The sequence below is a fragment of the Osmia bicornis genome, chromosome 13 (assembly GCF_907164935.1).
Source record: "Osmia bicornis bicornis chromosome 13, iOsmBic2.1, whole genome shotgun sequence".
In the NCBI taxonomy this organism is placed as follows: Eukaryota; Metazoa; Arthropoda; class Insecta; order Hymenoptera; family Megachilidae; genus Osmia; species Osmia bicornis.
This window is the reverse complement of record NC_060228.1, coordinates 8,710,936-8,736,382: the sequence shown is the minus strand read 5'-3', so window position 1 is coordinate 8,736,382 and position 25,447 is coordinate 8,710,936. Positions and strand designations below refer to the sequence as shown.

The window sequence follows — 25,447 nt, the reverse complement described above, 5'->3', positions numbered from 1 at the left end:
AACGGAGACGGCGGGACTAGGAAAGTAATTAAAACACGGAATGAAATGTGCGATTTTTTAAGAGATCAATATTGAAAAAGCGTACATTCAATTCGATTTTAAACAAAATTGTTTATCAATTAAACATTGAAAAATAAAGAATGCATCAGATATACCGTATCAGTGAAATAAGGAGCGGATTAGCACCCCTTGATCTGGCCCTGGGTGAAACTGATATTCTGATATAAAAATCTATTAATATTTACGAACTGTAAACAGAGTAAATGAAATAATATCAATTTAAAATTTCATCTCTGATTGTCAACATAATCCTCGTTCATTCCGCTAGCGCCATTATATTCAAATGACTCGAGTGATCGCGCGAAGCAATTAAAATCAAATATCCATCGCACGAATCAGATCGCGTTGATCTCGATGCATTTTAAAATGGTCCAAATGAATTTTTCTGTATCGTGACCGAAAGAAGTCGATGAGATCCGTGATTCAACTTCTGTCGAGTCGCGTAGAGAAACTCTCGCCATCGCGGCATCTAGGTAATTTTGAATCTGTATGCAGCCGAAGAGGAATCCACGGGCCAATAACGCCCGCGTATTATTATGCAGATTACACCGTAACCCGTATTAGTTCGTTATCACGCCTACATCTTGAGCAGCTAGCTCCCGACATCGAACCCCCTACAGATTGCAGCGCCGGAAAAAAGGATCGAAAGAGGAAGAGTAGGAGGGTTGGGAGTCATGATGAAGACACTGGCGTGGAACGCGATCAGCATTTCTATCCGATTCCTTTTCGGATCGAACGTTTACCGAAATGATTTTTAAGTATGGGATGACAAACGGTATCTGACTCTTCTGATTTCTTTCTGATTTTGAAAAGTAACAACAATTTTCAATGATTTTCGTCGCGCTGAATACTTTTGACTTTCGATGAAAATATATTCACCATCGTTGGTTCGCGTTTAAAAATTCCAGCTACCCGATAATTGTGTTTCGATTAAAAGTGCTTTCGCCCTGTTTTTCGTCGTGATTAAACTACCGGGAGCATTCTTCTAGCCGGGTGCTACGTAACTAAGGAAACTTTTAAATTAGTTTGATGTTTCTGACCGAAACTGCGAACCGTTTTTATATACAAAGTGGAGTGGGTTAACCGAGTTTTAAAAAAATTTCACTTATCTCCTGATTACACGCGGACCATAATAAATTAATGTATTGATTGCTAGGAGCTTTTTTATTAAAGTATTCGAAGTAATAAACGCGCAACACCGTATTCATTATCCGCATAAATCAATCAATCACACTCGGTGATCGATGACGACGTTCCAGTGACAAGACAGCACGATTTTTCAGCAAAAATTTTGTCCAGCGTGTATAGGATAACGAGTGGCGCCGGAAACGATACCACGATCGTAGTGGTCGCAGCTGTTTCCGCGAACGTGTTTGCTCACGGCGATCGCGTGTTTTTCGATAATGAAACGTCCTGCGAAAGCAACGGACATCGATGATCCCACATATTTGTACAGTGGCAGCCGGGAACAATTCTGTTGTGTAAATTCGCCGTGCGAACGCGCAAATAAATGATCGTCGAATGACAGTTTAAATAATTGCCACCGTGATGAGCGACGAAGGTCCGATCGTCCAGACAATGAGACTATAGAATTTTTAAAATAAAAAAGGTATGAAAGTTGCAAGATAAATGATATCCATTAAAGATGAAAAATTTCGGTGTCGAAAAAACTCCAACTTTTTGGAATTTTGGTCAAAAATTATAATTAATATTAATAAATGGATCTTCTATCAAGCAATTTTCATTTACTCGAAAATGAGTACCTACTATCTACCCTTTAAATAAACACTTCACGCTCTATAATGGATAGGAGAATTTTGAACAGGCAATTGTTCCTCCCCTCACAATTGCCCGATAATTTTCACATTTCCAAACAGCTGTCGCGTGTCGTCGAACAATAACCATCGCGCGCAAATTCCTCGTCGAGCCGTACGAACGTTTTGTATCGACGTTCTCGAACAGGTTCAACCGAGTCACTATCACGGTCGACGAATCGAAAAACGAGAAGCGTAGCCCGATAAAGCGGAATATAAATTTTCCCCGCGACGAGGCTGTTATATTTCAAAATGCGGGGAGAGGGAGAGTTGAGGCATGATTTAGATACTGCTCGCGTATCTCGAGTGAACTCAATAAAAAATTCAAATTACAGTCTCACAATCGATATCGTTGAAAATACCGTTCGAAAATTACCCTCTTTCGATTCCTCTCGAATTGCACCAGATTCGAATTTCAATAAACTGCCACGATATACCGTATCGGCGATGCTTTTTTCTTCTCGATTTGGAATAAGTACCTATTAAAAAATATCACTATTGGATCTATATTTAAAGAATTTCTAAGTGCCATGGGAAACAGAGAATTAACGGATCCTTGATGCCTACAGGTGTACTTGTAAATATTCCTACTCGGATCTCATCTCTACGCGACAGGATAAACGTCGAGGTGATACAGGACGTTTACGGACAGGGAGGTACCGAGCACGCTGAAACTCGGGCGTTTTATTAACGTTCCGCGGTTAAAAAGCAGAGAACGGAGGTCGAAGCTGGCGTTTCCGACGATAATTAAATGTTTCCAAGCTAGCGTAGCGGTAATTTCAACGCCGCGAGCACCGTTTTTCTTGGCGCGTCGCGAAATTTAATTGCACCCCACGGAAGAACGCGAGTAAAGATAAGGATAAATTGTAGTCGCGCGGAGAAACGTGGGGACCGACGTACACATAAAGCATGGAAATAATATTTTGATACGAGTTACGAGAAATCCGCTTGATTTCGAAACTTTACAACCAATGATTATGCAAAGTGAACTCGACCGTGTGGAAAACTTGCGGTTGCTAAAATAATTCTTTGAAATCGGATTCGTTAATCGAGCTAACGCGGTGTCCAGCAGCAACACGATGGTCCATAAACGTTACACCGAATGAAGCTAACGCCCTGTTCTCCTGATAACTTTAGCATAGCGGCTATTCGACACACGATATTTCCATTTGGAACGTTCAAAAGCCGAAATTTGCAACGAATCGATCCGTTAATCGAGTAGTTTCGCCCATAAGCTAGGCCGGAATCGGAGATAGTGGTCAGACTGTGCGTTCGATGAAACCGACGCTCTGTTCTACCCGTTAACTTTGTTATGAAAACGATCGACGCTGATATTTCCATTACGATATGCAATTGGCAAAATTTCCAGTAAATCGATCCGTTATAGGAGAAGTTTTGTCTCGTGTTACATTCGCCAGAAATGAATATAGCATTCGATAAATGATAATCGTGTCACATGCAAATACATAAATTTTTACGATTTCACATCAAGTCGTCTGGGAAAAATTTTTTTTTCCCTCGAAAAATAATTCAATTTACGTGAATCACCTTACATGCACTTGCCGCGGTCTACAAGTGGAGTCCATGAGTGCCTCAGCAACCACGAGTGTGTTTACATTAGGGGTTGGAAGAGAAATGGGAAACTAAAATGCGTGGGACCATTCCCCTGAGTAGCGCTACTCTATTTCCTGCTCAATTCCAATGTTATCTATGGGAGACTATACATTTTTAAATCTAAGAACCTTTTACAGGGGTAGACGAGTGTTAATTTCGTCTCTGTATGCTGAGATGCACTTGCTGCAAAGTGCATCAATGCAGTTCATAAGTATCCCAGGTGTCATGGAATTAACTCCAACTTCGAATAATTTAGTAAGCCAAAATATACCTAAGTTTCATATTGGGCCATTTCAGAAACTACCCCCATTCTATTTTCAAGCTTCTCTTCAGAACGATTGACCTACTTCATTTCGATCGTAAAATTCAATTACCAAAATCTCCGACAAATTACTGGTTTCCAATGGTGGAAGAAGTCGCTTCAGATGGTTAGAGTACACGCGTTACAAGCAACGACACTAACGCTCTACTGACCCTTAATTCTGTTACAGCAGCTATTGTTCATCTGATGATAGGAGGGGTAGTATCGATGCAAACGATCCTCCTAAAGTAATGGTAGGGAAATTGTGGATCGGTGGATAGCAAAGTTTCGTCGAACGTTACATCGAAGACGTTTCCGACTCCCCCGCAAAGTAACGTTCATCTGCTCTGCGCGAAACTGCATGCTGCACCACGAGGGAACATGCAGCCTGCGACTGCTGCAACCGCAATGCAACACGGACGCGGGACGAAGGCAAATGTCCGCACCGGTAGGAGGCTGAGTATCGGCCAGTAGTTGGATTTTCAGAATTGCCAGTTGCTCAATTGTGAGCTTTCGAGTTGCGAGTTGGATATTTGCGAAATTCCAAGTTACGAGTTCTCAAGTTGTGGGCTGCATATTTGCAAAATTCCTACTTATGAATGCCCAAACTCTGAGTCACCCAAATGCATAAGTAAATTGCATTACAAGTTTATGAATTCAACAAAGATAGATTGATTTTAAATTTGAAATTGCTTGATCACCGTGTAACTATACTTTCTAACTTTGTTCTTATACGTACAATGCCATTAAGAATGATAGTTTAATAAAAGTTTAAAAGATCGTGAGAAAGTTGTTTGCATTTTAAAGGACTTCTTAAAGAGGCTCGCTTCCGTGTGCCGCATACGAGTCGAGCTAAGCTCTTGCGTGAAAGGATATTGATTTTTCTGCTTTTAATTCAACGAAGCTTTCTACGATGCACGATGGTTAATTTAATTGATCTTACTGTAAAATTTGTATTCAAGCGGCGAAGGAGAAATTTATCTGGATATTGTTCAATAGCTAAATAGATTCTTATTATAAAAATAAAACGTCTGAAATATCTGAAGATAATTGTAATCTGTCAAGTTGCGAACACGATCATAAATTAATAATCACGGACTAAATATGAATTCTTTTCCTTAGAATTTCATATCTTAATAATAACACATTCAATAGTATTACATTATTAATCAGTAACATTAGTACAAGGTAGCACTTTGAAAAATTAAATAGCGATTAAATAATCATATCCTTAAATGCTGAATGTCGCAGTGGAAATACCTATATTTAATACGGCACACGATACTATAAATTATATTAAGAACATCGCAGACTGATCCTTCAATCGGAAGCTTTAATTTTGTATTTCCGATAACTAGTGCATTTTTAATGATGATTAAAATTGAATGAGTCTTTCATTTTTTGAATTATTATACTGATCCAAATTGGGGTTGGATTGGGGTTAATCCGAATGCCTATCAGCAATGTATCTAATTGCAATTTATTTTTAATTTGAAAATGGATATACCAAATGCACAATTGTTTCAGCATTAAAGAACTGGCAAGAAAGAATAGAAATCACGCTGTACGATCTAGAAAACAGAGGGCAGGTACATCGACCAGCCATGTCACGAACAGCCTTTTGGAATACAGGACGAGAGTCGTTGCTTCGTGATCGGACTCGGCGTACAACCACGATTCTCTTTGCCCTTTATATCGCGATGGAGGGGTATGAAAAAGCATCGAGAAACAACGTGCTCGTATCCACGCAATCGGCGAACATTTTTCCCGTCAGGTTTTCGTTGGCTCGACATCGATTCCTTTGGCGTTTGAACGAGAATCCCCTGGATACACGCAGCCGAACGGAGTCACAAAAGCGATGCGACGCGACCGGGTGGTCCACGCACAGACGTCAATTTGCCTTGGCACAATGGCCCAATCAGAGCGCAAACAGCCAGTGCAGTTTCGAGCTGCATTTTAAATCGCGTCGACGACGCGTTGATTGCAGTAGCGGCGCGTTTCGCGTTGACGATTAGATCCGCGCGCGGAAGCAGCAAGGATCGCGCGACCCAGCTCTACGGCCGAGTGGAAGGCCGAGTTTTTACGGGGTTGAATTGTAGCGAGATTTATGGGCGAGCTTTCTGGTGGCCAGTGCCGCCGAGTCGAGGATTAATTAAAGGGCGTTAATTAAAATTCGCAGGGGAAACGTAAAATCGGGTCACCGCTCTCTTCGCTTGTTGTCGCATCGATTTTATTCGTTTCGTCGTTCTGTTTTTGATGCAAGTACTTTCCATATCCACGGTGTTTATTTTTTTTTTGATTAAGTACCACTGATGATATCTCATATTTAAATTGAGATAAAATTTCTTAAAAACCTTTCCTTTCCTTCTTTGATAATGATATTTTTAACTTCAAATTAAACTTCATAGGACTATCTTACGTAAATATGTTAATTTTGAACGTATATGGACGAAGTTATTTTTATGTGAAATACTTTCCGTTTAATATAAAACCAGTGGTGGACGTGTGCCCTCGGTGATCGGTTCATCGATCGACCTCTTCTCGAATGTCCGCAAAACCGAGCAGCAGAAGAACGTTAATTTTATCGTGGTGGCTTCGATCCGCCACGAATTCCTTTCTACGTAACGCCCCTCGAACATCAGGGCCTTCTTCCCTTTTTCCTCGGAGCCAGGCTTCTTAATCGATAATTGATTTACGGGACGACGATTGGAAGGAACGGGACCAAATAACCGGAGGAGTTGATCGAATCGAGCGCATAACCGCGTTATTCGCGGGAAGAAAAGGAAAAAAAAACAAAAAATAAAAAGAAAGATGCCAAACCCGGTTAACAGTTTCTCTGAACAACTGGTTACTCTGTTTCGTGAATGTTATTCGAGGTTATTTCCAGGGGATGCCTTTATCCTCTTAAAGACGTTGTTCACGGACTACGCTACCATGTAATTACGCTTAAGTAGCGAGAACAATGGAGAAGGATGAAAAAGAAACAACGAATTACAATTTGCTAGCTTAAGCCCGCTAGTTGCAATTAGTCGTCCTCGATTACCGAAACGGTGAGGGAGAATCAAACTCGATAATGGGATTGTCTGATGGAACTAAGATCGTTTGAAAAATTTCATCTCAACGCTTTAAAGAGAAATTTTATAACAGTTTGTCGGAACTCGGTAAAATCAAGAAGAAATGATTTTCGATGCTATCCTAATCGAGAACGATTTACCTTCTCGTGACTAGAGCTCGTGCTCTGCGATTCTTGCAATTCTTACATCGAGATTCGTGAAACAACGAGCGTTACTTGCTTGATTCGACTGTTTCGTTGCTTATACAGGCACGCTTTATCGGATTTCGATTTGATCGAATCGCGAGCAAATGCATGCTGCATCAGCCTGGCGAATCTCGATGAATTTGTTTTTATTTCAAAGATTCGAAGAGGGTCTAAAACTCCAGGATGATTGGTATCTAGGAACTGTAAAATCGCAAAGAATTTGACAAGAGTTCGAAAATACGAGGTTTCTCGGTTCGATACGGAACGTCCCGGGTCCCGAGCGGAAACGATTTCATTTGTAAGGGTCGAACTTTCGATGGAAATGCGGCGTGAATCGAGAATCGTATTCATCTTTCCAGATTTCGATCATTTAACCGTCCAAGATTTCAAAGCTCTTCCAGCGGACCGCGCGGTGTTAATATTGATAAAGGAAAGCATCGTTGGTCGTTGAACTGTTTGCAATTCGTTTCGCTTCGTGTTTGTCGCTGACAAGCCGGCGTAATAAGAGCCGAAGTAATTGTGAAATAGCGTAATAAAGCCGGTTAAACAAACTCCGACGGCCGCTAATAATCAGAATCGAATCAGGAAACCCTTCGTTACCCGATCTCCAGAGGGATTGGCGACTTGTTCAGCACAAGATCCTCCTCCTTCCCTGTTCCTCTTCGGTCACAGGAATATCGTCCACTAACTGTTTTCCCGACGGTTTAAGAAGCTCCTTCCTGAATTGGCCTCTATTGATTTCCCGAAGTATGATTGCGCGCGGCTATAGAGGGTCGATTTGCTTCTCCAACGAATCCTCGACTCGGTTCGAAGAGGCAGCCAATCGAGCGTTGAAACGGGACGATGGAAATCCTCGAGTCAGAGATACGCTTTATATTTAAGAAAGAACGAGTTTGATAAATATTCCTGATCGCTTGAAACTCAGCCGCGAAGAATAAGGCTGACGTCGGGATAAGGGAAATTTTTCTTCGAATGGATGTTTTTAAGACAAATAAAGGCGCGGTTCCTTTTTTTCTTTCGCGGTAGACTGGCTGGAAATTTTTTAGGATTCTAGAGCTTAAGGATGTCGGAGGGTGAAACTTGCCGCTGGCGAAGCATTGAAATCGCGGCTCCTGCAAACTCCTGAAACGAAATCCGGACTTTTGCTTGAAAAGATTTCGCTTTCAATTCTTCTTTTGCCGCTCGTTATACTCCGAACTTTGTGCATCGATTAATTTCTAATTGATTTTTTTACTCGTTTCTAAGTTGAATTAACTATCATAATTCATAAAATTCAATTTTATCTAACCCTCGGACGTTGAACCACATGATACCATGGAGCTCTTCTGACGTTAATTCTGCTCGTGCGAAAAGACAGTCAGAGAACACGACTACCTCAGAAATGATAACAGGCGTAAACGCAGCCGTACGCGTATTTACGACAGGAACTCGAGACGTATTCGACAGAATGTACCAAACTGTTCTACGTTCACGAGGAACCTTGCACCGGGAACGTGACACGAACAGCCGAGTGCTTCGTCAACATTGATGAATTCTATGCGGACCGCTTCTGATTCGAAGAACCTCTGTTCTCCAAGATGCTCATTCAAAAATGCGCATGTAAAACGCGTAATATCTTCGAAAAAAACGATTTATCAATTCAAACACTTCTGGGAGATCCATCCAGTAAAATAAAAACTGGGAATTATAATCATCAGAGTTCAGAATCTAACTAATGATACGTTCATAAAATTCGATTCGTGCATCTATTCCTTGTATATCAGGTTTCCGGTCGATCTGTTCGTGAAACACGGTTGTTCATCGTGGAGCGAAAATTGTTCGGAAATTGCTCGCGTTCGCGATAATTTGTCGCGCGAATGTGGGGAAACGTAATTGAACGGACGAGATGGATGTGTCAAAGCCATCGAGAGTGCGAGACGCGACCAAGTGTGAGCGCACGAGCCACCGTGAACAGATGTAATAAAATCAACTCGAATGTTTATTTTCATGTGGTGCTCTTTTTTACTTCTCTTCCTATTCTCCGCTGGGAAAATTCGTCGACCAACCCATTGCACGATTGGTGACGGCTGCTGGGGGTAGTTATTTAACGGGCACAGCCACTTCGTGTCGAGGAATAAAAATAAAAAAAAATATACTTCGCTACGGCGCGGCATTAATACACGGGCCTGCCGTTTTTTTCCATATAACGAATCGGCGAAATCAATGTTGAGAGAATAAATAAAAAAGATAGGAAAAAACGAACGGACGACAAGCTGAATGGCCTGAATTAAAAAGTAACGTGACTTCTCTGTCGGAGCATTTATCGAGAAACCTGCAGGATGATTCGGCGCTTTCTTAACCGAGCAAATTCGTTGCAGTGATGTATGCAGAATTCGAGAACAATGAAGAATATTATTTTTTGATACTGTGCGAGTACGCTTACCATTGTTGAGAACCGGTGACCTAGAGAAATGTTTAATAAAATCGATAAAATGATATAACGCGCCTTCGTATAACGCAAGGTCTGACATATTTCAAACCAGATCTACTTGCAACACTGCTCAAGGCTCCGAGCGATCGGAGGCTTGATTTTTCCAAAAAATTGAATCGAACGCGACGACGTGGAAACAGAAAAATGCCAAAAGAGAATAAGAAGAAGAATGAGAAAGATACAGGGAGCGTGTAACGTAGCGGATAAAAATCTCAATGTTCCCGGCCGAGAGAGAAAAGCTCGTCGTCTTCCAGATATGCCTGTATACACAAGACAGAGAAAAAGGGATTGAATTTGTCCGATAAAAAATTGCGCTTCCATCCATGCCCATCCAGCCTTGTTTTCCAGTCTTTTAAACAAGATAGGGAGAACCTTCTCTGAACCAGTCGTTAGCAATTCCCCTTTCGTTTTTTCTTCCTTCCGATCAAAAAATATCGGTGTCCATCGCGATAGATAAATCGTTCGCGATGTCAGCGAGCATCTCGCTATTCGAATTAGCTGCAATTAAAATTGCTGACCCGATAATTAATCTTCGTCCATCGACGAGCTTCGTTAAACGTTTATGCATCGAGTACACGGCTCGATGTTCCTTGGTCCTTGGAACAGGAAGGATTCCTTAAAGATTGCTTTTAGGATTATTTCGAGCCAGGAAAGTCCTTCGACCCGGGTCTTAAAGTATGATTAATCTTTTCCACAGGGAGCAGAATAGACAGCCTTTCGAGACACTGTTAATCTTTATCAATAAGAGGGTGCAGTGATACGCTCTGATAGCTTCTTTGAGCATTGTAATCTGCTTCAATCGAAGTTTTGTAATTTTAAATATTAAGAACACTCGATGCAAATCTTACCAGAATCCCTTAAAATATCTCTCGACGTTATTCTGTCAATAATTATCGGAAAAGAAAAATGAATGTCAATCATTGCGGAGATTATTCAAGCGGAAAAGCCTCAGTCTCGCGGCTTTTCCAGCGAGCCGCGTTTACCTGATGGAAGACTGCGACGCCGACGTCCGTCGCGACGGTAAATCTCCTTCCGAAAGCTTCTGTCCCCCTGCCCGTAGACGTTCAATCGTCGCGAGGGGACAAAATTTTTACCCTCGATCCGATCCAGCCATGGCACGTTTCGTCGCATTTATCTAGATGTATCTTCTAGTTCGGCGCGGAGTAAAAATAGGGAAGCGAGAATTGAATTTACCGAGGGTTGCTGGCAGTCCTCGCGATTCATCCCCTAACCTTCCGACACGCGTTCAACATTTTAACCACCCCTAGTGGCTGCGAGTGATAACACTTACTCAACGTCTGCCGTTGCGACGAGCAACCAATTGCGTTAATTAACCACTGCAAAACGCGTTAATTTCCTCGACTAACCATCTCGAGCATCTACCTCGGCATCAATGGTACACGACCGCGTTAAATTGGTGTGAGTGTGTTGCGATTCGAGTGGCAAATGATTCGAACGCTGCTACCTCGACGGTTAATTGTAGCATTCTCATAATAAGACTAAACAAGAAGGTATTTGATTGAAGTGTGGGAGAATTCGTAAACGCCTCTAGTATTTGACTTAATTTTGATTTACTGGAATTCAAAAATAAATAGGAATATACATAAGCTACATCCGTGAGAAGAAAATCAGTTGAATATGCGCTGCGCGTTTATACAATACAAGGAAAGACGTATGTTGATTTGAAAATTGCAGAAGAATAGGGGCGGTCTATTTTTATGCGGTTCACGGCTCTCGACAAATTCTCTCGCGAGTTTGCACGAGTTATGTATTGGTATTTCTATTCGAGTACGTAGAACCGATTTCGAGACCTTCTTGCTAGCGGACGGAAGCAAAAAGGAAAATTGTGCGTCGGCCAAGGGAAGAGATTGCGAATAAAAGACGGATCCGCGGGTGCCGTTTTATCGCGACCTTTTATCCGTTCATAAAAAGAAAAAAAGAGCGAAGGAATGAGAGAGGCGAACTGGAAGAAAAACACGCCAAGATATACAAAGCTGTAACAAAACCGTGAGAGAGTAAAACGAGCGTGAACGAACGAGAAATGTTGGGAAACCGTACGTAAACGAAAGAAAGCATCTGTCCAATTTCGTTGATTAAAAAATCATTGAAACCCGTTGGAGTCGCGAAAAGGAGAAAGAGATCGATCGACGGCCGTTCAGTTTACCCGGGTTGTTCCGCGCCAAACGCGCGTTTCGAGTTTCCGGACACCAGGGTTGAAGAGAAAGGCCAATTAAACGGGAAAAGGAAAAAACCAAGGGGAAAAAGTGAACGGAAAAACAAGAAAGGAACATCGAAAATGGAAGGAATGATCGAAACTGATCGACTCTGCAGAAAGCTGTTTAAACGAAAGGGATGATGGAAAATCTAGCATCAAAATAGAACTGTACTTTAGAAATGCGCGAATACTCGAATCTCGTTTAAAAGGAAATCCTTTCCCTTCTACTTTCATCCATTCGCACCGCGAAAATTGTCGAATTTCCATGAACGCGACTTGAAATACTTTGCAGAAATTATCGCGATGTCTGTTTCGAAACGTTCCACGTTATGGAAAAACCAATCGAGTCGAGGGAACAATCGCGAGAGGAGCAATCGAGCCGCGAAGCAGTCTGGCTGCACACGATTTTACCGTGCCGCCGCGTACACGGAACAAGTATTGACTTCATCGAGGTAACTCCAGTCAATTGAATCGATCAACATTCGTCCCGTCGCGTCGACCGACTGCTCCGTCAAATATTCCTTTCAACCCCGCGAATGCGGAACAGTTCCTCCGCGCATTCGCCGCGATCTTTCCCGTCGATCGCCGCTAATCCAGCGATATCGAATTCTTCATTCCCAGCCGTCTTGTCTCACGCCTCGACAGATATCCGTCGCGACAACCTGTGAACGAATCGATGGTTCCGCTGATTGAAAAGCATCCGAGTGTCGAGCGATGCGATTACGTTCCACCGAATGCTGAGATTCTTAACCCTTCAACTGTACAAGTATCCTTCCACAGAGCAAATTAATAGATAGACGAAAACCGTGTATAATTTTCTGAAATATTTTCTAATCATCGATCAGCCTCAGTCGAGCTCTATCGTGGCTGCTGTTCATCAGGGTGGATAAAAAGACATCGAAATGACGTCGGTTCGTCTACGTCTTGGTCGTCATAGCGACGCCAATCAATGAATGAAATTGCATTTGCATCTCTCCTTCCGTCATCCAGCCTTCCACGTTCCCAGAAAGTATATGTAGGCTAAGACAATTTATCCGATGAAGCAATCTGGGATCAAGCTGAACGAATAAACAAGACTCAACGCTGTCGGTTCGGCGACGTTCTTCGAAATATCGACGAGAATTCCGCTTGATTTCAACTTCAATACAGCAAGGTAAACAGCGGGAAGAATCGAGCCGAGTATTTCGAGCGGAATTTCTAGCCTGCTTGCGAAGATTGATGGACTTGTCCGTGGTAACACGGTATGCATGATGCGGCGAGAAACGATCGGCTAAGATCGAAGAAACCAACTGTTTCATACCGTGTATCGGCAGTTTGAATGGCTGCCATGTAACACGGGAACATTGCTATCGACACTTGCCAAGGAAAAATGCAATTCACCCTGTGTAGAAACGAAAAAAAGCTTACGCTACCGTTCTGCAATCGATCGCCTTGACATTTTTCAACGTTACCCAACTAAAGATATAGCTTTGCGAGTAACGTAATAAACGGTTAATAAAATGTTCGAAATCAACTTTACTTACTCGATTCAGTTCGTGGCACGAAAAAGCACGAGGGGACGGGAAGTTGTCGCGTGACTGGCGTTAAGTACACGAGTGTCCCACATAAAATTGGATTAATAATTTCGCCGATCGTATTGCACTCCTGCCTTACATTTAACGCGCGACCAACATTTTTACAGGTCTAAACACCTGTCTTAATCTTGTGCACGAGGTAAAAGTGTAATTCAAGACGCGAACCAGCACGAGTAACTTTATTTCAGAGAAATTCACGAACGAATGCTGAAACTACGTGGCTCGTTTATAATCCCCCGGCGCGGCACACCGTGCGACTCCGCTTATACAGGCTGATCAATAAACGGTTCTCTCTCGTTCTTCTCGGCATCCGCTAGCCGACCAAGCCATGGCGGAATTTAGAACGAAGCCGCGGAACTGTGAACGCGCGAAGCGTGGAAACGAGAAATGTTCGCAACGCGCACGCAAACGGTGCCTCCTGTTCAGGGAAATACACAACCCCGGGCGAAATAACGCGTCGACGTTAAAGCGTGTTAAATTTCTCTGTACAGCCGGCTTTGTGAAGGCTACGCCACCAAACTTTTCGATACATGCACTTTTCTTCGCGAGAGGAACGAAACAAAAGTTATTTAGTATCTACACTTGATAATTAACTATTATACCCGAGGTCCTTTGTGAAATATTCCTCCGCAACTCGTACGGTACTCCGCAACAGTGAACAGTTGGGCTCAACCCTATTTTGCCGCACATCAAATTATTTCATCTCAAATATTTTAATTATCCACTAATTATAGTTAATATGTGTAGAATTCTATTTAACGTTTTACATGGGACTGCCATCAACATTCAGGAATGAAAAGCATAATGGAAGAAGAATACGTAGAAAGAGGAAAAAAGGAACGCGTCTCGAGGTGTCTCGTATCTCACGAATCTCATTAAGTGGCGGCTCCATTGTTCGCGTTATGAAACTGTCAAGTGTCAACGACTGAATTACTGCAAGACGATGTAAATGCTCTATTCTTAGAAGTCTGACGTTTGAAGCTCGATGAATATGAGTGAAAAATGTCACGATAAATCCACTGATGACGCTATCGAATTCTGTTAATTGCTTATTATAAATCAGCTATTTTTACCGACGTAATCAGGACCCATTTCCTCGAGTGGGCCAGGTCGATACAAGTATAAAATTCGCGTTACTTTACAAGCACTGTCGACACGGTAACTAAAAACGTGCTCAAAGAAGAAAAAAGCTCAAACTTTTCCCAATACCTTTCTGCTTGATCACAAAGTTCCAACGATACTGCTAAATACTTTCAAGAAATGACGCAAACATTCTGAAGCAAAGTTTGGCAAAAGTTAGTGATATAAATGCGCGCGTGCAATTTCGTTCAAAACCGGAGGAGGATAAATAGAGGAAGGAAGAAGCGGAAGCGGACGCGGACTTTGCTCGTCCTCCGGAGTCGGTCCGCGTGAAAACGACGATCCAGGATAGTTCGAACGGAACACGGAGCCGGATACGTTTCGGTACGCTTGACAAATTGACGCGAACTCGAACAAGCTTTTTTTCCTCCTCCCCTTCATGTGACACGAACTTAGCGCATTACTTTGCGCGAGTTCACGGCACTGCACAGGATCGCGTTTCTTGTTCAACGTCGCGAAGTCTCGGTTATTTCCTCCGCTCGGACCAATTTCGATGTCCACCGGCTAAAGTACGAAAGCCGAGGCGGCTCATATTGTGCAAACTTGCGTACAACTTGCCAATCAATTTGTCTCGATCGATCAAACTTACTTTCACCCTTTTATCTGTCGTTCCAAACACTATTTTGTCGAATAATTGAATTATTTTTCAAAATAATATAACTGCCTGAAAAGGCTGAAAATTTGTTCGCTATTGGATCGTAACACTTGAACCAAATATTCCTCGATCGCGCTGCAAAGGTGGAGGATGCGCGCGTTTAAGACACGTTTAACCCTTTGCACTCGAAGCGTTAATTAGGTTGGCTTTGAGCAGTCAGGCATTCGGTTCCTAGCGACACAACGTCGTTCGCTTCGTCGTTGTTTAGCTGCGGCAATCGACTTGTTTATATGTATAATCATCTTTCAAAATATGCTTGAAATTAAGGAGAAAATAAAATAAAAATCACTTCTTTAGGGTTAACATAAAGAAAATGAAAAAATTTATATTTTGAAATCTTAGATTTTAAATATTTAGGTCATAGAATGAATAGTATAAGAACACAAAATTGAAAATTGATAACTGAATGAAATCTTTGAATAGCAATTATGAAAGATGAATAATTTTCAAATGAGTAATACAAGAGCAATATGATCGAAAGTTCGTCGATGGTCGACGAGAGGCTGCTTCAGCAGCAGGTTACGCCAATGTGAAGTCATTTGCGTAAAGGTAATTAAGGTCGGGCAAACGAAGAGGTTCGAGCACGAAATCCGATTCGTCTCGGGGTTCCAAAAGGGTGCAGCGGTGGTCCGGGTGACAAAGAACGGTTCAGCCATTAATAATTCTCACAAACGAATTTTTGACTAATTAGGTAGCCTGTGATGAGCCCTCTGCAAATTTTTAACGTTCGTTCACGAGTAGAATCTCTTTGCTCTTTTGCATTCATCAACCGATATAACTAATCGTTCTGACGATATAAAACACAATTTTAATCAACAGAAGCTGCGTAATCGAAGAAATGAAATCACGACTTCCGATCTCGATAACCACGTACACGATCGAGCGATTTCGATTATAGGAAGCTTTTCCTCGGTAGAAGAAATTTTGGTAAGATATTCGAGATAAGGAAAGTTTCCTTTCGACGGTGCTGATGATCGGGCCGAAACACGAGGAGGAGTTCGATGGAGTTGAAATTATAAGAGGATGGCGGAACGAAAGAGGCCACTCGAAACTAGTAGAGGTAATGGTGGAACGATCCTCTCGCGCGAAGATTGGCCGATCAGCTCTGGCCAATTTTGTGCTTCTTCCAAGACTACTGTTCACAGACCGACTATCTCTATTTCGACAAGGTTAAATCGTACCATCAAAGTGATTTCTTCCTCGTTGTCGCGTGGGAAGAAGAGCAAAGTGGCGTCGAAGACAGCTTTTCGCAGCCAGCTTCAGCTGATATCGACGAAACGATTATTCTAGTCTGTCCCGTGTTTCTAGCCGCGAGACACGAACGTTTCTCCGAAGCCTCGTGTCCGAGTAATTGCTCGAACGAGCATCTTGCGTCGAAAGATCGACGGAACGAGCCGAGAAACTTCCTAATAACCGGCCAAGTAGCCGCTAATGGTGCTCCACGGTTAACCAGTAGGACAACTCAATCGAGCCAAACTGATCGATACTCGATCGATCCTGTTTACGCGACCACGATAATTGTCTCCGCGGGTTAACGAGCCTCGAAGAAAAAACTACTGTAATAAGACGGAAGGCAATCGTTATTAACCCTTCCCGATCCGGCTCCTTTATCGGACCAGTCTCGTCCAATTAGCGAGTTGCTGATATTTATCAGCTTTATCTGGCTAGTTTGTCTTTCGCCTTTCGAAGAAACGACAATCTTGTTGAATCGGAACACGGTTTTCCTCATCCTTTCTGTGTTGTAGACAGTTTAGTAAGAAACTGCAGATTTAAATTTACAAATTAATTACTCTTACCTAAACTGAATAGGAGATATTCAAGCTTTCTATCTAGTACGCTTGAAAATCTATTTAAAAAACAAAAATGTATATTTCGCGACTCTCCCTCGGTCACCCTAATAAAGTTCACAATCACGATGCAAAGTGGATGGTTTCGTAGCGTTTCACGCACGCGACCACCAGTTGTGGCAATACTTTGAATACCATAAGGAAACTATGAAAACCACGGAATCTCTCTTTCACGTGGATACCGGCATACCGTTTAACATACAAGAAGTTCCCTATTCTTCAATTTTCTATACAATGGTGAGCCATCGTTGGAATTTTAAGAGCATTAGCGATACCAGTTCTCTATCCGGATTTTGAAAAAATTTGTATGGGAATCTGGTGACCCCATTTATTATGCAGATTCGCAGAACTTTAGTATCCGAAGATTAGAAGGGAAATCCATAGAATAAAAACGGGTGTTTCACGTGTATCGAGCAGGGACGCGTCGTTCAGAGCCGTATTAATGTCGTAAAATGGTCGTTCAATCAGAAGTTCGCTATAAAACTTTTATACCGTGTGCCTCAATCTTCTCTGAAAACACTTGTGTCTCTTGCTGCGTCATGTAATCGGTCGGTTTAAGCGACCGTTCCACGTGCCGCGCTACGGGCTCCTCGAGAAATATCAACGTTCATGGTTGCCAGGTAGAAGTTTTCGCGAATTCATTTGTCATTTGGACTGCCGTGAAAGTCTCGAGAAGAAAGGAGAAGGAGAAGAGAGAGAAAAAAGAAGAAGAAAAATCAATGGCAAGTACCCGCGAGAGCCGACGGTGGAAAGTAATTAAGAGAAGAGGCAGACAGTTAGCAACGATTATCGCGATTGAAATACCTCATGGAGTAATCCGGAGATTCGAATCGAGTCCGACGATTTACATAATCCCTCGAAAGACAAGACGAAACTCGACTCGTTGAATTATTCTTTCCATAACTAAGACGGCATAATCCCGTGAATTACCTGATGATCGCGGGGGTGGAATTGTCCCGTGAGTAGCTGGTCGATTCAAAGGAAGCCTAACACGTTTCTTCGATGAATGGCTTTTTATGATTCACCTTATTCTTATTATGAAAAGAGTTAACAAGGTTAAGAGTTCTTTTTTGCACGATTGCTATGCCTCCCACGCAGCTACAGTAATGTATAGCGTTCTGATTTTCACTTGAGGACACTCGAAAGCTTCTGACCTTTTTACGTATCGTGCGGTCCCGATCAAATCAGGCCAGGGGAAGAAGGAATTCTCAAAATCTTAATTTTCACGATAATGTACCCTATTTATCAAATTTTGTGCATTAAGCGGTTAAGGAAATTTGACGACTAGGAAGATGCTCGAAATGAATTCAGAGAACCGCGAGTATAACCGGTCGATGAAAGCTTTTTGCCCACATTATGGAGCAGTTGCGCGATAATAATGAAGCCAGCCGTTGTAATCGTGGACCAGCAGCGTGTTGTGGTTGCCGGATTGTCGACAACGCGAACCGTATGCAACGTCGAGCGTTAATAAAGTGCACGCTTGAACCTTACAAATGCCGGCCGAACAATACTTGCAGGTGTTTCTTCGTGTGTAGCAGCAAGTACCTGCTGTAAAACTCGACGGGAATCCTACCGTCGTCTAAGCTCGTTTCTTTTCACTAGACGAAGCTTGGAATTCAGAAAAAAATATCTCACAGATGAATAGAGTTACTATCTCATTCGTGGCATTGACCAGGAAGTTTCGAAATCAGCAAAGTAGTAGCTGAGAGGCAACGATGCCACGGGTAGACATCCGTGACTACTCGGGTATTCACCATCACGCTCGTGAAATCCTGATTTTACGCTGTAATTCTATTCGTAGCTTCAGGGACCTGGCTATCGACCAGCTTGTTAATTATGTTTTGCTGCGCTTTCTCGTTACCTGGCAGTAAATAACCGTGTGTTACGACGGAATCGTTTCTAAACTGGCTCGAGAGTCCATCTAGAAACGATTTCATCGAGAACAGAGACGCGGCGTGTAATGTAAAAAGTTAAATAGAGCATCGTTGCAGCAACGAAGATGTTGTCAATAAAGGTCAGCAAGCTACTTCTCGTGAAATCTTCAACTTTAATGATGAAATCTACCCTTCGTGGCCTATCTTGTTAGCCTGACCTAACTATTAAGTAGATTTCAACGACATATCTTTACACATTTGATGTTGATATCATTGGTGAAATTTTAAAAGTATAATAAAAACTTTCATTTAAAGTACTGAATAATTAATATAATATTTAGCGTATTGAATGTGTTCACGTTAAGCAATCAAATATCCTCGCTTGCAATTAGTTCACCGTTATAAAATATTGACCCTCATTCACAAAACAATCAACTATCTAGGTTTAATGATTTCAAATAGTAAGCACACGCTGCACAAACAAATTGGGTAAACATTGACCACCTGTTCAGCTATCGGTGATTTTTTAACGAAGCTCTACCGAACTGAAATTTGGTGCTTTTTGAACATATTTATTTTTTAAGATAATTCCTACCTTTTAAGGAGAGAATATCCTAAAAGCTTTGTTGAAATGGTTTTCTAATGAGGGAAGAGAAGAAGCCACGGTAGTGCTACGAAACAATCAAAATAACAAGCCTGCCGATAGATAAGGGAGGATTGCCCCTCGATAAAAGACCCTTATACAACCCACCAACTAAGCGTGCACGGCTACAGATTCTCGAGTAGGTAGAAATCATTTCCTTGAACTAGCACAACCGTGGAGTTGCTCTGGAATACTTGTGTACACGCGTGTTATCGCTCGTATCGGTCTGCACCCAAGGTGAAACCCTCGTGAGATTAGGTCTACTAGTTACGTGGCTAAGAGAACTGCCGTCTTTGAGGCTGCTTTCTCACGACTAGACTTTATCGCCATTATAATGCACCCACTGTTTCTTCCTTCAGAATTTCATCTCGATCGAAGACTATTTCTTTTATCGAGAGAGTAAGAAAAGAAGTCGCATCGACAGAAAAGAAACACATTGAATGCAAATTTCTCTACAAGTGTCTAAAGAAGTTATAGAAAGGGTTGAAAAGGTCCTTCAAACTAAAAGCTTAACCCAGTTACCAGGTGGGTCGAACAAAGTAACAATAATAGAAAGGAAAAGAGTAAAGTACGAAATTTTATAAGCCGTCTTTTCTACAACCGGACACCAAGTATCGAGCTTGACTTTTTAGATGGCAGTAAACGTTGCCACGACAATGATCAACATTGATAACAGTTTCTGTGTCAATAATACAAGCAAACCCGTGTATCGAGAGCATTTCCATTTTAAAATAGATACTGCTTATCCGTTTGCTCGAGCTATTCCGTTTCCATCGAACGTTCGTCCATCGACCGGGCAAAATATCGTTTCATCCGCAATGCGTGACATCGATGCAATCGATATCTAATCTCGTCCTCGTTGCCAGCCGTACTCGAGGTGAAAGGCCGAATTGCGCTCGGGGATCGATCGATGATAAAAGGAGAAAATCTATGGAAATGGTCTCTCAAGGAAATCACAGACATGCGTGATCTCATCCTATTGTCTGAACACGCTTACTACCGGCTAAAGTCTCTCGAGACGCAAACATTTTCGTAACTCTCGGGGATGGAAGAGTTCCGAGTTAAAAAGTTCGAGGTAAATTCCATTTTCATAATACATTTCTCTCTCTTTCTCTCTCCTTTTCTTTTCGGTCATCTCTCGGAGGGTTTTCGCTCGGTGCGCAAACATTTGTCCATAAACGTCAGGAAAATACTCTCCTTTTGTAAATAGTACCGTGTATTTTTACAACTCACCCTCGGATCGTTACGAAAGCCACCTTATTTATAGATATCCACTCGGAATTCCCTGGTGGAGGAGGTAGACGGTCATCGGGACGAAACAGTGGTAACTGGCTACGAGGTCGAGCATGACTATCAATCACGTTGGAAGAAGCACGACGCGACGAGGGGTGAGTTTCTCTTTGGCTCGGTTGTTCGCTGACTGGTCGACGTTTACGCGGCTAATTGCTTCCCCGACGCGTGTGTTAATCGTCTTCGTGGTCGGTACGATCATCTTGAACGCGAACCGGTGTATTAATCGCGCGCGATTAATCTAGTCACGAGCGTTATGAATCGTGTATTGTTACGGGAGAGGATCGCAGCGTTAAATGTCGTTCAGATAGGATCTATCGGTGACGGACATACAACTTGGGAACATCTGAGAATGACCTTTATTCGCGAGTATAATCTTTCCTCTGTATTGGAGGTATCTCTCTAACCCGGATACCCGAGAAAATCACAGCTCTACTTCGAATCGTCTAGTTGATTAACTACGATGGATAGAATGGTGCAACGTAAGAGTTGACGTAAATAATTATCCCCTTTGTTTGCAACAAAGAATATTCGTCGCGTACTGCAAGAGAGTACGCTGCGAAACTTGGTGAATAGGAGGCTTCGATAAGCTTAATTATTATTAAGACTTAACTGAAACAAATGAAGGCAAGTTCGTTTGTTCGTTTGCGCATCGATCGTTCGAGTAACACAATGAAGAATACGAGGCGAGGGAAGATGTTATATTTAGAGGAAGAGCATCGGTTGCATCTACCAGACGCGAAACTATTGACTGGCGAGCTAGGCGGAGGAATTGAGAATACAATATACAGAATATCCCGACGGTACTGGCCCATTACCAGCTCGAAACGATGAAAGACACAACCACCGTCTCGCTGTGACGTACTTGGACCTCGTCATCTGAAACGGCTTCCTCTTATCGATTGGATGTTAGAAAATCCATAAAACGCGAGAGAGGTTATTACCAGAGAAGAGGCATTATACAACTTCTTTACAAAATTAGCTACATTCATAGCTCGCAGTATTAATCACTGTACTATTCAGAACCAAATTTGAATCTCAGACCAAGCTTTCCAAACTAGCAAACTACAAACTAGTACATAGAAACAATATAATTCCAGACAACGTTAGGGAATGATTCAGAGGAGACAGGTAGAAGAAAGGTCACGCGTACCTTCGACTATAAAGTGGTCCCTATCAATCGCGTTATTGTCCTTCTTCTCTATGATTCATAGATCGTTGGAAATCACGAGATGTCTACTCATCAGGTATCAGTGGTAGATTGGCGGACGCGAACGAATCCGTAAAACGTGAGAGGTGGTCGTTAGCGAGATAAGCTGTTCAGGAGCATCGACGGTTAAATGCTGTGTCGCGCGTGGTCACGCCGCTTTGTCCGTAATCCTTTTAGCCTGGCAGCCTCGGTTGCTTCGCTTCTTAAAACATTTTCTGTATACAGTACCGAAGGCTTAACGGCGTGCTACTCGACGGCAATCTGTAAAGTGGCTGCTAGGACCAGCAAAGTCGCTCGTCGACCCATTAACAGGCCACTTACGCCGGCCCCGAATAAAGACCGATCGAAGGGACGAGGAACAGTCGTCCTACAGCACCACGATTCCCGTTAATGAGCGCATTTTTTATCGCGAATCTGCAACCGGGATCCTCCAACGTCTTCAATTTGTATCTCCACTCCTGGGAACAGTGTCCCGATACGGTTCAACGCGAGAAGAAAACGCCCTCGGCTCGAACAACTCGATTCCAATAACGACCATAATATCGTTCTCTAGTCTCGCGATCGATTCATTAAAGGGGTGCTTGAAAGAATTTAAACATACTGTATCCTATTTAGAACTTGAAAGTTGAAACGCAAACTCCACAAAATTATTAATCTCGTAGCTTTCATTACTAAAGCTCCTAAATATAATCCTATCATAAAATTACACAGATCAAGGTTACTAATTCCCCAAAAAGCTCCACGAAAAGCTAGCATAAACCTTGGAAAATCCAAGCAAGATAATTTGCAATCAAGTAAACATGCTCAAACACCTCGTATAGAAGCGAAAAAAAAAAGTATCAAAATCAGGGTTCGTTCTAGTTACAGTTACGATGTCTCGTAACGAGAACTTTTTTCTGTCCCCGTCGTAAAAGGTCCGTGTAATATTCGAGTCGAATGGCCCGACTGATTATAGTGGCAATCACGCGGGAAAATTACCTGCGGGCTTCGAGAAAATTTAATCAAAAGACTGAATCGAGTGGGACACGGGACCGGAATACATTTCGATTCGCGAACTACGGGGGTCAAGTCGAGTCAAGTCCAAAGAGACCTCTCGGAAATTCTCGAAGCCATTACCGATCTCGTTGCACTAGTCACTTACTGTTAGACCTGCATATCTACAGAATGTTTCCTTAAGCCTCGCTAGCGATTCGTGGTTTGCACTGTCGGAGATGCTCTGCTCAGATTTCCCATGGGCAGCCCTGTAACTGGGAGACCAACTCGCTGTTCCGTAGGCCTTTGACGTGCTACTTTACATAACGTTTCGTGTATCGTCGATAATTCTGATTTCAATTGCGGCAAACAAGCCGTCAATTAGGCAGACGGCAATCAGATTTTCACGAATTGGGGCCGAGCAATTAGACGACGTTCAATTTTCAAAATTCGAAATTCTTTGTTAATTGAAGTGTTATATTTCTTTTGTCGGCAATGAATCTCTAATTAGTGATACTTTTTTTATGGAGATCTACAGAATCTGCGTACCGTGAAAGATTTGATCGACAGAAATGACATTAATTGCACGACATAATTAAATTCTCGCCGGAAATATCCAGTCGCTTGGATGGGAACGCTGTCGATTCCCGTCGCGAAAACTCTAATTAGAGTCGTTTAACTGATGCCTCGATCGACGAAAGACAACAGATTGCGAAAAAGCAATGAACAAAAGAGAGACAAACACAGAGAATCGTTACCGGTACACTGTCCCGTGGTTGTAATTCTAGTCGCGCAAGCTGACATTCCAGCTCGTTAGAAAACGAACGTGGTCGAATTCGTAGTTACTCGACAAAGCGTGATTGTTGTTCGTTGGCAGCCTTTGCCAAGTAATAAGCCCCCTCCTTGCTCTAAAAAATTCTCAGTAAAAATCATCATGAATCATTTGAAGCTCGCAAACAAACGTAAGATGGTCACTTTCAACGTTTCCCCGAAGAATGCACAAATATTTGATGAATCACGAAGAAAATAGCTATAGTTTGAAATCGGATATAGTTCATATAGGTCACGTATCTAACGATTCTTCTTATCATTTTCCTATTTTCGTTTCGATGTATCTTCTCTCGCGAATCGTTCTCGAGGCAGGTTATCGATACGAAGAAGTTATATAATTTTTTACATCTATCATTATTTTCCTCGGGATTTCACAGCGACACCCCTAGCGAGAGAATCCGCGAACGTACTCGGCGGGTGTCGTCATTAACGCGGCAAGCACTCGAACGCTCTTCGCATTCGACGCCCTTCGACGTATCTGTTTTCACGCTTCCATTATCTGTTCATCTCGTTCTCGGTCACGAACTTTTATTTGTCCGATTGTTTGCGGCGGGTTGGCTCGTGCTGAAACGCCTTCAACGAACAGCAGGTAGGAGAAAAAGAGATGACAGGTCGAATAGGGGTCTGGGATGCTTTCTCGACCGCGACCAACTACGTCCACGAGGGTGGCCACGCAAAATTGGCCGGCAATAAAGCAGAGTCTCCTGGGTCTTCCAGCCCCTTTCGGCAGGTGAGAAAATTCCATGAACCGAAGCGACAGAGATCTATGTATTGTCCTCGAGGATGATGGCCTATCGCCTTCCGCTTGTTCGTCAGGGTCGGAAGTACTTCGGGGCCGAACAAGTAACTCGTCCCGACTCGTCCGACGCGATTCAAGCGTTCGTGAAATATTCATGTAGCTTTGAAACAAGGGATCGCGAGGAAGATACGATCAGTGTGGTTAGAAGAAGAAGAAGATTGCGATGCTCGGTAAGCGCGGAAATGGTAATCGAACCGAAATACCTGCGTTTTCCTCCTCTCCTTATCTTTCGCTGAACTCGAAAATGATTTCAATCGTTTGATAATCATTCGAAATGACGCATTAAAATATTCACGCGTTCGTGGGTTCTTTCGAGAACGAGCGAGTTCTCTGCACGCTCTTTCCTTCGTATTATACAAGGACGAGGATCGCGAGCAAGTTTCGACCAAGTTACTGAAGCGGCAAACAGCAACGGCCCGAAATCCGTACAATACGATCCAAAAGGTGTATAAGTTTCTTCGGGTAGTAAGAGGATGCAGTCACGAATAACTAGGATCCTGTTCAAGGCGAAATCCAGCTTGCGCCACAGTTAACTTCGTGACATTAACAGAAGAGTATTAATTAGAACGCGAGCGACGAACAACTTTTCGATGATAATTGGACGATTAATAAATTTGAGAAACTGAAATCGTTAAAAATTTCTTGACTACAAAGTTGGCGAGAATAATTAAATAAATTTTAAATTGTCATCAATCAAAATGAGGATCGTTCGATTTAACTTCCATTTTCCCTAGTTTTACTTTCAAATGCATATATAGCCCATTTCATGCATGCGACCTAAATATTACACGAGGTGCTTGGAAAATTTATCATTCGCTCTCTGCCTATAGAAGCACGCTTTTCATATTCTGATTTTCGGTAACCCACATCCGTGACCTG

General features: G+C 42.5%; 1 protein-coding gene across 3 annotated transcripts in view; it reads right to left on the bottom strand.

The window, feature by feature from the left end:
• LOC114873639 (protein madd-4) overlaps positions 1-25,447 on the bottom strand; it is a 138,700-nt gene that overhangs the window by 111,886 nt on the left and 1,367 nt on the right. The window lies entirely within an intron of this gene.